This window comes from Gracilinanus agilis, chromosome X (genome assembly GCF_016433145.1).
Source record: "Gracilinanus agilis isolate LMUSP501 chromosome X, AgileGrace, whole genome shotgun sequence".
Taxonomy (NCBI): Eukaryota; Metazoa; Chordata; class Mammalia; order Didelphimorphia; family Didelphidae; genus Gracilinanus; species Gracilinanus agilis.
This window is the reverse complement of record NC_058136.1, coordinates 26,645,124-26,650,049: the sequence shown is the minus strand read 5'-3', so window position 1 is coordinate 26,650,049 and position 4,926 is coordinate 26,645,124. Positions and strand designations below refer to the sequence as shown.

Below are 4,926 nucleotides of genomic sequence, written 5' to 3'. Positions count from 1 at the left end.
CAATGAGATTAGTTGCTCTGGCTTAACTACTGTTCCCCTTATGCCAAAGGATGAATGGAACTAGATGGTATGCACATGTATATGTATATGCGTGTGTGTACATAAAATAGATATGGTTCACTTCCCTTGACCAAATTAAATTGAGAACAATATACTCTCCTGCTCCCAACTTTCTCCATCCTAATCCCAAATGTCCTCCTGCCTCATATCCATACATAATAATTAAGATCATAGTTTGAGAGTTGGAAAGGGCTTCAGAGGTCATCTAATCCAGTCCCCTCATGATTTAGATAAGGGAACTGACTTGAGCAAGGCATATATCTATTAAGTGGCAGAAGTGAGACTTAAACTCAGGTCCTCTGATTCTAGCCCTCTGACTTTTTCCTCTAAACCACACCACTTGCTCTATTGGTCAAGAGAATCTTTTATCACTGATGCAATATTCCACAGTTATTTGTGCCTTCATTCAGAACCATCTGCCTAAAGTACTAGTTACTACAGATGCTAAATGTGGTTAGAGTTAGAGTGGGGCCTCAAAATGGCTGCCAGGTTGCAGGAGCCGGTCGGAAAAGAAGATGTGGAGTGGACTGTTACCACCTGGGATGAATGAAAGTGATATTGAGTTGAGTTCTGAGGATGAGACCACATTGAAAATTTCAGACTCAGTTCAAAGGAAGATAAGGGAGATGGTGTGACTGGAGAAGTCAGGCTCTCCGTTTTCCATACTGGTGAACCTAAAAATGGGGCAGAGACAGATGCAAAAAATGCTGATGAAATGTGTCCATCTGGAGTTCCCCTAAATATGTGGAATAATTTTCAAGAATTACATAAAAAGCATTCTGAACTGAAAACCATAACACATTCTAGAAGTAAAAGGACTAAAAGAAAACGTCCCAGAAAAGATAAATTGAACAATAATGAAGAGTCTGACAGTCAACAATCTTCAAATGAATCCCAGTGGAAGGAGCTTACTCAGTATTTTGGAATAAATGATAAGTTTGTACCCTTCATAAGAAATATAGAACTTCTAAAGTCAGGCCTTAAAGTGAGCATCGACAAATCTGTGGCTGAAGGGGATATTGAGAAAATGGAAGCACTAAGTAATAAGTTAGCTACTCAGGAGCTTGGAGTAAAAATTGCCAAAGCTGTCTGTAGCTTGCTGTAATTTTGTAAAGGCTAAAAAGGATGCTGAAACTTCACAAGAGACTCAAAAAAAGAAGAAACTTGCGTAGGGGTTTGAAGCAAAGAAGAGATGGGAAACCAAAAGCAACATGGGATATATGTAACTAGGCCTTCATGCTTGAAAAGTGAAAACTTGATATCTTACTGCTCAAAAAGAGCTGGCTAATTTTTATACTAGTTAGGGAAAATAAACATTAGATTAGTAGGACAGTTTTCTATATCTTTTCAACCTTTAAAATAACCATTTTCTTTAAAAATATGGGAAAAATATATTTAAGGGATAAAATGTAAGAAATATAATGTGTACATACATCAGTACTTAAAGTGTTAATGAAATCATTGATATATATATACCTGCTATTGGGTTACGCTAAATCCATTTTTGTGCCACAGTAAACAGTATTTTTAAAATTGATTTTGCCAAAATAATTTTGTCTTTGGGTGGCTTTCTTCAAGTGATGAGCCTTTCCATGTATGGTTAGTCTGGTGATCAGAACAAGCATATTCTATCAGCAAGGTTTGCCTCAACTTATTGTCATAGCCTTGTAAGACACAGAATTGCTTGCACTGATAGGGCATCAGCTGCAACTTAATTGGAGAAATATATTTCTATGTAGTATAAATTATTTGCTTTCCCATTATTTAATGAATTTAATGAATGCATTTGAGATTCCCGCAGCATATATACATATATATACATATACATATATATATATATATATATTTATGATCATAAATTATCCACATAGGGGCAGCTGGGTAGTTCAGTGGATTGAGAGCCAGGCCTAGAGACGGGAGGTCCTAGGTTCAAATCCGGCCTCAGACACTTCCCAGCTGTGTGACCCTGGGCAAGTCACTTGACCCCCATTGCCTACCCTTACCAATCTTCCACCTATAAGTCAATACACAGAAGTTAAGGGTTTAAAATAAAAAAAAATAATAATAATAAATTATCCACATAGAAGGTTGGCCATAAGTATGACTAAGAGAAAGTAACCTTACCAACCAAGAAACATTCAGTTCTAATATGAGTGATATTTTGTCTGAATATTCTTTTCTAGAAAGTTGGGTTTGGTTTTGTTTTTCCCAGAGCTGCCTGGTAAAAGTCAGTGTATAATTTTAAGTAGCTTTGAGGATAGAAAATGTCATAGAGTTTGCTTTGGTTTAAATTCTGCCTAAGAAGAGACATAAACTACCCATGTCTCATTGTCTCTTTTATCTCTGTGATTCTTTGAATTTTGATATTCTTAGATAGCATATTAATTGTGAAGGTTGGATATTGATATTAAAAATATAATCATTTTGTCATTAAAAAAAGTTAGAGTGGTAAAAAAAACCCATAGGATAATGGAACCTTAGATTCAGAGTTGGGAGGGGCCATAGAGGTCATCTATTAATTCAACCCCTTATATTACAGATGGGAAAACTGAGGCCCAGAGAAGTCTTACCTGTACTCAAAAAGAAACTTTAGTATAACATGCGCAACAGGTAGTCATTCAGCTTGAAGATGTCCAAAGATAGGTTTCAGACTAATCCTAATCATTAGCATTTATATCTCGCTGTAAGGTGTGCAAAGCACTTTACAAATATTATCTTATTTAGTCCTCACAACTCTGAGTTTTATAGGTGAGAAAACTGGAGCAAAAAGAATTTGATTTGTCCAGGGTCACCCAGCTACTAAGCTTCTGAGACCAGATTTGTTCTCAGGTCTTCCTGATTCCAAGTCTGGTACCTTTATCCACTATATTGCTAGCTTCATTGGGAAGTCTTTTCTTATATCAAAACTTAAGTTTCACTTTGGCAACTTTGACTCATTGCCCTTGGTTCTTGCCTTTTGAGCCAAACAGAATCAGTGTAGGCTATTATCCCTCTTCCACGTGGCATCCCTTCATAAACTTGGATACAATTAGCATGCCTTCTTCTTCTTAAAGTTAAATATTCCTAGTCCTTTCAAACATGGACTTTTAAAGCTTTGCCATCTTGGTTGCTCTGTTTTAGACATTCCAGTTTATCAGCCTTTTTTAAAAAACAGTAAAGCCAAGAACGGAACACAATATTTCAGATATTGTCAGAACGAATAAGTGCTTTTCACATAGTAGGGATTGATTAGTGCTTGCTCATTGATTGATTGATTGACTAAGGAAGCTATGCCTCCCTTAATGCACATTCTCTTTTCTGGCCGTCACATCCTACTGGTAAGTCACATTGAGTTTGTAGTTAACTAAAACCTCCAAATCTTTTTCTTTCATAACTGTTCTTTTCCTATGCCTCCCCCATTCTGCACTTGAGGCTAATTTTTTTCAACCCAAGTGTAAGCCAAGGAATAATGGTAGACTTTCTTTTGATCCCAAGTGTTTTCCTCTTGGCAAGGATGGGGAGAAGGTCATTCAACTATAGAGTAGTACTATAAGTCTATAACAATATATAGTTCTCTGGGGAAGATGGGACTCATTAGAACATGAAGGCGAGTTGTTTTGACTATTTGTGGATTCAGGTCTGAGTCCTTTGTGTTTTCTGTAAAGTAAAAAGCCTGCCCTATATCTGATGTATTGTTAGCCCAAGTACTTTCATGAGAACTGATGCCCACCCAATCATTTCAAACTTGATGCATCCAAAACTGGACTCATCGTATTTGCTTCAAGCTGTTTCCCTTTCTCAACTCCTTAATATCTGTCCATAACACTGTCACTCGTCTAGCCTTTGAGCCTAAAACAATCCCTTGGAGTCCTTGTAATGTTTCCCCTTTCTCAACCTCCTATATCCAACCTACTACTCTAAAATTTCTCAGAGCTAAATGATTTTATTTCAAAATTTAAATACATGTTACATAGCACTTTTTTAAGAAGAGATTTTTTTGAAAAGCAAAGAAATAGTGGCAGGTAGTTGCAAATTCCAGAATTCTAAGACTGATTTACATTATGAGCTTTAATAGTTTTTTTGCCTACCTCTCACAGGATGCTCTTTGAGTAACTATAATAAAGCACAATAAACATGTATCGAATGCCTTCTCACTGAACAAATAAATGTAGGGACCTGTGTTAGGCCATTCTACTTATTTTCTCTCCCAATGGAATACATGCTCTCTTCCTCTATGTGGCTCAGAACCTGGCTTCCATGTTATTTCTGCCTGTACTCTGACTATCTCCCTCCTCTTTCACATCTCCCTCCCACTAAGAACCTTGAACTCTGCACATGGAATCTTGACCTCTGATGAGCTTTCACTTTATGGCTCATGCTTATCTCCCTCTTCCCCCCACCCCCCTTATAGCTCCTCTTTATGGGTTGTCTTTCCTCATTGGAACATAAGCTCTGAGAACAGGGATTCTCTTGCTTGTTTGTTTGACTTTCCCTAGCACTTATCACAACACTTGGCTTAGAGTAAATGCTTTATGATTTATCTTATTTATTGATTTTATAGACTCATTTCCTGGTCTCAAGCAACATGCCATCTAGTAGGACAATAAAATAAAAATGCTATGCTAATAACCAAAGCCTTCCCCTTTCCCTTCCAATCTTTGTATATTGGAAGTTTATTCACCCTCCCGTATAGCATCTGAGTTAGCATTCCTATGTATAATCATAAGAGAAAAAGCTATAAGCATGTATCTCCCTAAGATCTTTGATCTTCACTGTAAAGGCCAGCTCAGGACCATACTCTTGGCCGTGGATGGAAGATTATAAATGGTTATTCTCCTATGTACTCATGTAGCTTTAATTGCTTGTTACTTTCTTTTGATTTCTTCC

General features: G+C 37.0%; 1 pseudogene; it reads left to right on the top strand.

Annotated features, from left to right (window-relative positions):
- Nucleotides 1-575: 575 nt before the first annotated feature.
- LOC123253853 lies at nt 576-1,328 on the top strand (annotated as a pseudogene).
- The last annotated feature ends 3,598 nt before the right edge of the window (nt 1,329-4,926 follow it).